The sequence below is a fragment of the Pecten maximus genome, chromosome 11, assembly GCF_902652985.1.
Source record: "Pecten maximus chromosome 11, xPecMax1.1, whole genome shotgun sequence".
NCBI lineage: Eukaryota > Metazoa > Mollusca > Bivalvia > Pectinida > Pectinidae > Pecten > Pecten maximus.
In genome coordinates this window covers 42262404-42275442 of record NC_047025.1, presented here as the reverse complement: position 1 = coordinate 42275442, position 13039 = coordinate 42262404, and positions in this window count along the sequence as shown.

Here is a 13039-nt window from a genome sequence, read left to right as displayed (position 1 = left end):
GTCGCTCATCAGTTCAGTGTAAAGACTGGTCAATGCATGTAAATGTAATATTTCGTTCTGTCACTCTTAGTTTGCAGTGCTGTAGTTGTTTTTTCTACAACAAATCATATGATAATATGATATCTCAGTTTTGAACCACGCATGTCTACTAAACATTGTCTCATTAACTTTATAATTAATCATAATTACATATCCAGTTGCAAATCTTCATATTTAATCAATTTAGAGAAATATAAATTTTGAACAATAATTTAAAAATCACACCACGTCACACTTACTTCACCCTCCAAGGGTAGCATTGTTTAGCTCCCTTGTTATAAGAATAAGTGATTTCTTCCTCCTCCTCTATATCTCTTATTGCAAAAAAGCCAACGTTTCCGTCGACGACTCTCATTACCGCGTTGGAATATCTATGGCCATCATTAGCCATACGCCCCAAGCTGCCGTCGTCGAAACTGGCGTCGATCCTGTGGAATGACAATTTTCTAAAATAGCCTTTCCTTTCAGAATTAAACAATCGCTTTAAATAAAAAACTACATTGGCTTTACTATTGACTTACTTCAAACAATGCCAGGATATTTGCAGAGTTGCATTAACAGATTAAATGAAAGTAGAAGGTGCAATAAGGACCATTTTTGGCCCCATCTCCGATTTACTTCATTTTTACACCAATTATTAACAAGTTGATGTAAATTCATAAATTGGTTTAATTTTTACAATGTGTCGCCAATTGCCATAGTTACAGCTCGTTGAAATTGTACTCCTTAGCAACCACAAATACAAGGTTATGTAATATACATCAAATTAATACCTGCTCTGTGCATCATGTATCAGGATAACAAATCAGTCCAGCTTAGAATTAAATAAACCACAACTAATTTCTCATACCAGTTTAAATAGTACCATAGAACAATGCACTTATGTGTCATTAGCAACAATGTTTTCCCCTTAACAACCCTAGGTGAATCAGCTTAACATCATTTTTATGCATAAAATATGCATATGTTTACGTTGTATTTTCTTAAATTTATAAGTACCTTGGTGACTTTTTATAATTATGTCACATATAGTATACACTTTATCCATGGTTAGCGTGCTTCCATAGCAACCAATTAACCATTTATAGTTCCCTTAGCAACCGCTATTAAATCAGGTCACAGACAAAGGAAAACTTATTTGTGTATCGAAATTGGCACATTTTCAATAAAAACTTGCCGAATTTCTAAATAAAGAGATAACAGGAACTCCATTTATTATAACGTTTCTATAGCAGCTGATACAATATGCCTTGTCAAAGCAAAGTCGAGTTCTGCAACTCTAACTTCATTTTAGTATAATTATCATTCATTATTTTTTGCTTCATTTGGAAATCATGAATATCACTTCAGCCTCGATGTGGTGTTTCAGCAAGTATCGGTTTCATGTATTGGTCTAAATATTGTAACAACGTTTTACATCTTGTTAACAAACTTGCGACTCAGAAGTGACGGGCTAGTGGTAGGATGTTGGAACACCTTAACCATTCATGATCGACCACTGCTGCCCTTATTTCAATGAGCTTTGCCTTCTTGTATGCTTTAACTAACGTCATTTAAGGACTGCCTCCCGTGTTTGCGATATGCATGCGTGTGGTGAGTGCGTATGTGTGTTCTTGTTAGATCTCCTTGTGATAGGCCAGAACTTTTGCCGATTTAAAGTGCTACCTCACTGAAGCATACTGCCGAAGACAACCAGCAGGACACCCCACCCGGTCACATTATACTGAAAACAGGATAACCAGTCGTCGCACTCCAAGTATGCTGAGCGCTAAGCAGGAGTAGCAACTAGCATTTCTTAAAGACTGGTATGTCTCGGCCAGGGATCAGAACCCAAAGCCTTCCTCACAGGGGCGAACGCTCAACTAAAGGCCAAAAGTGAGATTGTTAGTTTCTCCATTTTATCTCAATATAAACGTCCTATCCACAGCTAAAGTCAATGTTGTAATTTTGTGGTTACCTCTATGTGATAGCGCGAAACTGATGCCAACTTTTTTGCTAAAAGGAAGGTAGTGTCGCCTATTACGATCATGCGATGGGGATGGCAGGTACAATTCTTACGCCCTACCTGCAGGGCTAGAAATGTCCCCATGCCAGCTGTCTTTCCATGACCCTGGGGTTAGTGTCTCCCTAAGCACCCGTCCTTGTTACCTTGAGACGTCGATCCTTATAATTATGATCCCGACTGTTGGTGCCTCCGTGACATCCGTCTTTAGATATGTCTGGCTGTCGAAAGGTCGTAAAACCAACAATAATTGTTATGTATTGTTTGTCTTCAGGAAGAATGAACCACCAATGCAAGCAGGGAATGCATCCCAACATGCAAGTTTAATGTATTATCCTCGCGTCCAATGCGGGTTTATTGACGTTGTCTGCCATTCGTTATTCTATTCTTACTTAATCGTCTCCTAATGTACTTTCAATCCTCCCGGTCCATGTATAATGTGCACGGCGGCACATGTCCATTTACGCACTTCGGGGCTAATGAACGTGTCAGCACCGCTGATGTATTTACAACCTCAGACAAACACGTAGTAATGATTGAACATTAGCGACGAATTAAATGTTGATTTATGTATCAGTGGCAAACAGGAAATAAATACATAATAGATCAATATTTTACCGATAACATATCTATATTCTAAGCTTTAGCAATATGGCATAGAATAAAACGGGGTATCTAGGTTAGCTTACAGATAATAATAACAGTAGTAGAAAATGTACCCATCAACACCATTATATTAACATCAAACCATTGAGAACATAAAACTTATACGAATTGGATAAATACAAGGAATCTGTAAAAATAAATGAAAATAAATATAAAAAGAAATCTTTTTGCGAAAATGACCAACAAATGTCTGTACATCAGTGAAACGTTAAAAGGGTGACAACTCTAATGCATTACCACAATAAGAACGTTTATCACATACCGTGTATTCTTACCGAATTATTACAACAATCTCTCGTAATATTGTGTCATTAATGGTAGATCGTCTTTAAATGACAACAGATTTTAAAATGACGTTACACAATACAAAACCAAACTTCACAGCTCCTGCTATAATCATTGACCTATTGATTCCGAGACGCTGACTACAAAGGAATGAAAACGAAAGTAACTCAAAGCGATGTTGCGGCAACTTATGATAATCAGGCGAGCTTTGAATATCAACTGATCAACTACAAAATGTTATATGTTAGAATTTGCATTGAGACGGCTACTAGAGACCACATTTTAATACAAGTAAAAATAATTCTACCTGATAACGAATACATCGGCACAAACATTTGAAACGTTACAAATTGTTCTGGAACATCAAACTAACTGCGTTGTTTGTCCCTACGATTGTTTCCCCCCTAGGAATTAGCGTCAACACAACAACCAGTGTCGCATGATGAGACGCCTGCAGAAGAAAGCAGCCTTCTACGACCAACATTCAGTGCGATACCGCGGGCCATATTCTTGGGTTCTCTAATGCCCCCATTTGGCCTGTAGTTGAGCGTTCGCCCCTTTTAGGAAGGCGTCTCTCCCTAGTCTGAGATCAACCAACGGTAGTTACTACTCCAGCTTAGCACTCGGCATTTGAGGAGTATGACGACATATTCGCCTATTTTCGTATAATGTGACAGGATGAGTTCTATTGGATGGCTGCGGCAGTATGCTTCAGATTCAGAATTTCGCCTATGTAATAATGTATCATACTTTTAGACGTAATGCCATTTTGTGGTGATGTGACGTGTAACTGTGAAGGCAACCTAGAGAAGAGATACCAGATTGATTCCAAAAATGTTAGTGGCGTATGGACTGTTGCTGACGACATTGTCGGTCTATTTAATTTAATCATTCATTATTCTTTTCTCTCAAACGGTCATCTGTCTTGATGTACTTCCCAACCTACTCGTCCGTGTCTGCTCAATGGATACAGCGTAACAATTCGTCCAATTTGGCCGTTTTTAAACGTGTCGGGGCCGTTGATGCATTTACAATGTGACAGTATCCCGCTGTAGTCATTGAACGTTGGCGACGAATTAAGTGTGATTTCCTGTATAAGTGACAGGGTATACGGAAATATTAATCTATAACGATTGCGATACTACATTAAACCAAAAGTACTTGGGCTAATCGGTGTGCTTGCCAGATAACCAAGACAGTGTAAAGACGAGCGTTATGAATTTATCCAGTGAGCCTAACAGAGCGCTTTGATTTCATGTCGTGGAATTTTCGTGTTCATATGTATGCATTAGTCTAGAACATCAAAAACACTATCTGTCAATATAACCGATATAAAAAGTTGGTAATCTATAGTGAGTAAAATGGGTTATTTTGCTTTAGGGAGTCAACGTCCTCGCAACAGCATCAGATGAAGACGGTAGTCAAGGAGAGCCTAGTACAATAAAAGCATAGAGAGACGGTAGTAAGGTACGACGTAAGATTCCAAATGTTGCAATGCAGAAAACAAAATCCGGATTATACAGGGGGCCTACTTTTCAAAGCGTTCTAAGACTCACATTCGGGTGTTCTCAAAATATGACAAAGAAAACCACTCCCGTATATATTCTATATTATTAACGCTGAAATCAAAATAAAACTAAACTAAAAGATCTATTACAACAGATACAATGTTCCTCATGTGTTATAGCAGAGACATGGGCAAAGAAGTAATTCAAACAGTGTGGACACTGAGGCTTGTTAAATATACAACATTTTTGTTATATTGTTTAAATTACTTCCTTGACCCATATATATATATATAGTTATAGTATCCAAATAAAATTGTGTGTATGGAGACCACGTGGTTAAAATCGCGTCATCTAAAAATCATGATTGAAGTTAATTAATGTGATATAGATAAATCCTCTATACACAGGACAATTATCGGCCGTGTAGTTACCGTTATATAAATGTTTTCACTTGCTGTTAGCTCCTGCCAATCACAGATTTTGATTACAATAGAGAGTATACCTGTCTCACAGTAACCCCATCGGACCCATACGGCTTTTTTACCCGTGGGCATAATGTTGTTACAGAAGGATTTTATTTAGCCTATGCTCTGTAGTAGGGCAGTGAGCAATGCCACGAGAGGATGTCACCTCGACTCGCGTTGTGTTCTGATTGGAATGTCAAATGGTTTCAACTGGTGACACCCAGTCATGTACTGCCGCTACCACACCCAGGTTCAATTTGCCAATGGCATAGACGTGAAATGATGACTACAAGAGTATAGTAAATTTAACAAGTTTATTAAGATAAAGATGATATATGAAATATGTACAATGAAGTAGCTAGCTGTAGGGGCCTAATCCATATCCAATAGGGAATGTGCCCATTATCACCAGAAACATATACAAATGTAAATGAACAACAGAATTTAAACAACTAAAACTACACACTGCTGTTTACATTATACTTAGGAATGATAATTCTATCTTATGGCAATAACTGGTGCAAATATAGCTACAGATATGCTAACATAAAGTCCACCCCCCTGTATAAAGTTGTCTACCTTGCATTGTCTCAGCAAGGGCAGACGTGTATGTATAAAAAAAACACCCAACCTCCCAAACTACAACAACAACCCTACATATAAATGAAACTATAGCATACTGAAACTGTCAACAGACTACAACGTTTTTACAAGTGAATCTACCACATTCCGCTGACGGAACGATAGGTAGTCCTAATTAGATATTGGAACATGCTGTAACTGACAAACTAACACAAAGCTGCCGCATTCCGCTGACGGAACGAAAGGTAGCTACGAGAGCATAATGACAAACCACCCCCAGCCCGGAAGTAAGCTAACCAATAGAGAAAGAGCCCAACATTCCGCTGACGGAACGGTATACCTACTACATAGCTAACTATCAAATACTTAACTACATCCCGCTGAAGGGACGATAAATTAGGGAGGCTGTCCTCACCTGTATAACTACAGAAGGGGTCTAGAAGTATAGAGAGAACTGACCCCGGGTCGACAAAGATTTATATACTGACGAGAATAGGCTCTAACCTAGTGATACCATTAACAAATCCTACAAGTCAAACGATTGATCCCCGGGTAACCAGACGACCAATCACAAACGGCCTTACAAATAAGACCACTTCCGCCAGCATGGCGGCGAAGTAGGCATAACAAACAGGCAACAAGCGCACTGCAACAAAATACCGGGATTATATGGCCATAATAACACCCGGCACAACAAAAATGGAACCAAAAGGTAACAAACTATTTCCCCTACATGGCTAATACAATGACACGACCAAACAAAGGGGTAAAATTCCTAATTTAATAACTTATTAAAAACCGATTCCGCCACAGCTCCATATTTACTAGTCTACCTGTATCTCACCCCTTACATTTAGGTCTTTTAGAATACGACACCTGCCGTTTTCCTTTAGAGGCCGTAATAGCGGATGTGAAATCCGTTAAATAAATAGATAGGTAAAACTTTCATTTCCGTATGCGATGTTAAAGTTGTATTAATCATTCTTAAATCATATATATATTTCAGATTTAGGTACATAATTAGTATTGTTGAAAGTTATACATCTATAATGTTTACGTATTGGTTTGATGGTTGTAACATATCAAGATAGTAAAAGTGTACACATATGCATTGAAATAAGAGCAATTAATGCCGACAGCAGAAGCATACACAAAACACTTTCCTAAGCTTTCTGCTGGTTAAATAGTTCGTCTGTTCCGTCTCTTCCCATGCTCAAACCAATTTGTAAACATGTTAAAAAATAATATTATATTATCTTGCTGTATTTTTTTTTATGTATATGTATACTTGTGTCGGGAAAGGGCTCCATATATGTTTTTTTGCCCAATCCCTTTGTATATATACATATAAGTTACAATGAAAATATGATGAAATAAAAAAAAAATCAGGGTAAGCATTTATGTCAGGTTTCGTAAGAAAATAGAATACTCGGTATCCATGTTTTTGATTTCAACATCCTATTGTATATAAATCAATATCGTGATACACTTATTTATTGATCTTCATACTTCTTTAATATGAACGAACTTGGATATTTTACCCAAACGTGCATATACAATTTACCTATATACACACAATATTAATCATAATAACGACATTATCCGTAATTAATCATGTATTTGTTTTAACAAGCACATACAAATGTACATGTATAATGTATATATGAGACATAAAATACGTCCTGGGTCCGGTTATTCAAAACGAATGTGTTTTCATTTTATGAAAAATGTCAAGATTAGTTACTTATGAAACGAATGATATACAGATTAACCTATCTTGTAGGCGTTTCGCTTTTAATATTTGTGCAAGTTTACGATATCTTTTACCGCCTCAGCTTACGTAAATGATAAAGATGACCACAGATTATTCTAAATATTTAAATATTCTAAACATTATATACATATATATGAATGGATTGGACAACAAACTAAGCCTACATGTATCAGTGTATACTGCCCTATCGCCAGCCGCCGACAAACTGTCACGGTACCCTGTGCATTACGCGTGCACTGTGCATACTACGACGTTTACCTGAGCATTGAATAGGTTTAACGTCCTATTAACAGCTACGGTCATTTAAGGACGGCCTCCCGTGCGTGTGACATGCATGCGTGTGGTGAGTGCGTATGTATGTTTTGGGAGGCTGCGGTATGTTCATGTTAAGTCTCCTTGTGATAGGACGGAACTTTTGCCGATTTATAGTGCTACCTCACTGGAGCCTACTGCCGAAGACACCCAGCAGCACACCCCACCCGGTCACATTATACTGACAACGATTCATTGGTATACATCACAGAGATACGTCTTATCCTATCTGATAAAATGTAAAGGTATATCTGGCTATCTTTTATCATATGAGACTAGACATGTCCATGTGCAGCAACATCTTAAAAACTAAAAGCATAGCACACAGCTACCAAATTTAGAAGGTACAGCGCAAATTTTACCCTCATTGCTAAAATCTCAATTTTAATACCAGGTTAATTCATGTAATGGTTTATAAATCTATGATTATCTTGGAGATGAATTGTAAGCAGGTTGGTTGCATGTAATGTTTTAATTATGTGTAACAGAGTGCATGATTAAATAATTATAAATCACTGCTTCCGCTAGGGATCTAGGCCGGTACCATTGGCTTACTATTCAGCCGATCGAGCTAAAGAGAATGTCTCCCTAGCAGAGTAGTATATTGCCGCTATTTACCACGGTTACATATGGCTGATGGAATGATGAACGATTCGTCATCCTATTAATCAGGCTTTAGAAAGGGGGATAGCTGACGATAGTTTCCAAAAAAAAAAAAAAAAAGTGCATCCGAAAGGTTGGATACAGCCTTTAATTGCCTTGAATAATTCATGTATTGGAATGAAGTTTCCTGAGCTGAGCATAGCTATATCATCGATTATGAGAACATATTCTTAAGAACAGTGTTCCTCCGAACGGTAAAATCTGAAAAGGTCTTACAAATATACGTTCATCGTTGGTACATGTATTGTTGATGCATTTCAGCGACATGACGGTAAAACATTCGTACAATCTTTTTATTTCTATCCTATGTATATAAGTGTATCACTTTATGATGAATAAGTACGTGGAGATGTAAATTAATACTCTAAAAATGGACAAATAAAATTCATAGAATTTCGCTAGGGAAGCAACATGTATTGCAGATGGGACCTGTTCATACAAGCCGCGGCTATCTGGACGATGCATATTTCCACTTTTGGCCTTTAATTTACCGTTCGCCCTTGTGAGGGAGGCTTTTGTTTCTGTCCCCTTGGTCTTTATTTGAGCGTTCACTCCTCTTGGGTAGGCCTTCGTTTAGGAAGGCTTTGGGTTCTGTCCCTTGGCTTTTAGTTGCGTTGCCCCTGCGAGGAAGGCTTTGGGTTCTATTCTTTGTCCAAGACATACCAGAGTTTTACAACTGCTTAGGGCTCAGCATTTTGGGAGTGGTACGACAGTTTTTCGGTGTGGTGCCCTGCGGGGTACGTTAGTGAGGTACCAAATGTTGCACTAAAAAGTTCCGCGCTATCACAAGGAGATGAACATCAACGTAATACGCAAACACTTTACGCACTCATCTTGCACACATGGGGGAACGTCCTTAAATTACCGTAGCTGTTGATTAGACGTTAAACAATAACAAACCAATCAAAGAGAAAATCGTGTTAAAAATGAATTGCTTCGCTAATGACGACTAGATTTGTAATTAGATTTTTAGATTTAAAACTAATTTGAGACAACAAGATGCTGCGTGGAATAAAAACTCAGCAAGCCGATCCTGTTGTGATCATCAAAATGTTTGAACATCTCTCTGTTGTCCTTAATGTTCCCCTTAACCTTTTCTCACCATAGCAACTAATCGTGAGTGTGCAAATGTAAATTTACATTTTTTGATGTTTTGTTTGACGTCGTTTCATCAGTTGCTATCGAATAAAATCATATTTAATATTTCAGTGTGACGAAGGTTAACGTAACATCACTTGTTTCGATACCAAATAAGCTGTGACAGGAAAGATAACTCCAGCATACTTGTTCACGCATAGTCAAATACGGCATGGACACTACAGAAGTCTACTTGCCTCCCTTTAACCATGCTGTAACCTTTCAATGAACTTTAATATAGAAGTGTTTTTAAATTGTGATTTTGTTTTTTGCATTGACACGGCAACTAGAAATTATATTCTAAAATATTGTTTTTCTCTTGTGACACAGGGAGACAAACGCGAACATAAACCGCACACAACACATTCATCAAGCCATACATCTTCCAAAGAGGAGAATCCATAGATGTTGATAGTATGTTTCACAATACAAAACCATATGAAACTGATTACATTCCATTTGGCCTATTCGGGTTCCCTCAGCCGCCTCCTATATCATAGGTATCATCAGCACTTTAACATCACAGATGAGACTTAGAAGGACGAAACCTCTGTAAGAGACAGTTAAATATGTTTGACTCTAAGATATCGAGTTCTTTCATTGGTAAATATCAAGTATCTTTTGAAGACTTGAGCTGACTCTTAAAAATCGGAAAAGCAGGTACTAAGTTAATATACATGTAATGACACCAAGAAAGCACTGGGCTCGTTAAAACCAAGAAGTCCGTGAAACGTGAAATAGTGTCAGATTGTCAGATTTATAGGTACCCAAATTTGCCAATGCAGGAAAACAATCCATCATTGGTTTGGTTTGGCTTGGTTTTGACTATTTGTTTAACGTCCTATCAACAGCTAAAGTATAAACATTTTATTGGCCTGCATTGATTTACAACTAACGAGAGAGAATTTACAAAAGCATAGCAATTCTTAAGGTTCTTTTCGGGTCTGTTAGCATACACAAAGTTTTTATCTACCTGAAAGCTGTTGGTCTGTATTACACGATTTGAGAATACATGTTTCGTTTGTTTGACGTCGTTTTATCTTTTGTCCATCTTCTTCATATTTTTTCTCCATAATGATCGGGTATTTCTGGCTAAGCGATTAGCGTGTTCGAGACCCTGTAATGGCAGGAGTCATACAATTGTCTCCCTGCGTCATTTGTTTTACTTCGTTATTTATCTAATTATTACACAAAGCATCATAATTATGATATGAACTATGAGTTGTTGACCGAAAGGAAAAGATTTGAATTGCCTGTCTTAATAGTAGTACTGTGTTAAAGATACGTTTATATGGTTAGTTAGTTAAAATGCCTAACGGCCCATCAGCAATATAAAGGTCATAAGAGCCAAAAAAGGTGATAAAAATACGAGCAAACTGGGCAAGAGACAAAATGACATTTAAAAACGAAACGTAAAAATGTAGATATATATTGGTATACTCACGATCAGTTTAAAATCAAAACTCAAATTAAATCTTGTTATAAAGACGAATAGCTTTCAGATAGTTCAAAATTTTGTATATACTAACAGACTCGAACAGAGTCTTCAGACTTGTCATGCTGTTGTAAAAACTCTCTTGCAAGTTGTTGATCAATGGAATTCAATAGAAAGTGTTTAACGTTAAGTGGTTTATTGCACAATAAAATAATATTAAATCAAATTATCATTGTAAAACAAAAACCTATGGTATATTAAAACGTCGCCAGAATAATACACCTCCAAGCCAAAAAAAAAGCAAGCTACTCTCTTTCAAAAGTCTGATATAATTTTCATCGGCGAGTGATGCTATCTAAATTATATAAGACTTTTGAAAGAGCGTGGCTTATTTTTTTTCGGTCGCCTTGATCAGAGGTGCCCGGCGTCGCAGTTAATTATTACATCCGAACAATAACAAGGCTATTGAAATATAATGCATTATAACAGTAAAAGTGGCGGGCGTCACAAACAAATTCTGTCAGCTTTATGCATTACATAGCTTAAACTCATATTATTCATTAGAAACGTATTTAACTATTGATCTTCAATCAATTTTTTGTAGTCTGTAAACAACATACACGGTAATATAATGTATGCTTAGTGAGGTAGCACCAAAAAGTCGGTATCAATTCCACGCTATCACAAGGAGACAAATGCAAACACACAACAGTCTACCAAAACACATTTACACCACGTACGTCCTTAAACGACCTTCACTATTGATAGATCATTGAACTATACTAAACTATAACTTACCAACTGTTGTAGACATGTATTATACGCCAAACTACAAATGGCCAAACCAGACTCGAGTTGTTCCCTTTTGTATTGGTACTGTCAAGAACTACACCATCATTTTATTAACTCTGAGCACGTAAAATAGATATTTAAAGTAGTGTGCATCATTCAAAATTAAAAATGTTAAACACAATTGAAATATCTAACATTTTACACATCACATCGCTCTCACTGTAAACTGAAATTTTAATAATAATTAATTATACAAATTTTGTATATATATTTCCTTTCCTCTTTCGTCTGCTCTACAGGTAGGGCACAACAAATAGTACCAGCTACCACCATTGCATGATCTTAAGAGGCGAATAAATTTGGGATCGTATCTTTTCTGTTGCGTTGGGTTATGTACCCTGGCCGAGACTTACCAGAGTTTTTTATGCGGCAATGTTATCTTATTTTATTTCATTTATTTTATTTTATTTTTTTGTTGTTGTTATTTTCCTATATCCTTAGCAAGTACAGAATCCCTTTTCTTATAAATGTATGTATATTGATATTGTCATTGGGTCTTTTTCATTCAAGATACCTCTACGAAATCAGCGTAGCTTTTTTGTGTAGTTTCCCTTTCTTGGATCGCATTTACATGTGGAAATTACCAGCGAGGTGTCCAAGTCACTTTTCGTGAATTCCTCGAAGTTAGGAAAAGCTGTTGATGTGTTCCGTTTTGTATTATTGGACTCAACACCGTCGAGAATAGTCTCATTTTGTTAGTTTGTAAGAACGGCGAAACTGACAACATGGCTGTTGTTGTCAAGCGGTGTCAAGGTCTTCAGAGCGCTTGACGTTACGTCATATATCTATTTTTAGAAACACCCTGTCAATCAGCTTGTTTTTGCACGGCTGGTCAATATGAAGTTTTATCGGGAATCACGTGGTACTATCTAAGCCAATCAAACAGTATAACAAATATAAATTTATAATAATATACAATTATAGCCTTTGGGTGAGGTTAATGTTATCTTTTCTTGTGTTAATAAATCCAAGGGATGGATCCCAAGCTAAGGGCTGTAATTGTTTTATTATTTTTGATAGATTGTGATAAATTCAAATTTAAGATATAACAAATACGTTTTGTTTCTTTAACATTTCTTTATTGCAAGTTTTTTTTCAACACAATTTAACAATATAGGTAACAATCTGTATATAATATCTTAAAATCACTTTGGAGTATTAATATTATAATTGTGACACTTTGACAATGAGACAGGATTGGCACACGTAAATTGCATTGTGAACTGGACATCTACATGATATTTTGTACAAGATTTAGCATTTAGTGCTCCGTCTGATATTTGCCAGAAATTTATCAAAATCATAATAATCATTTGTCAA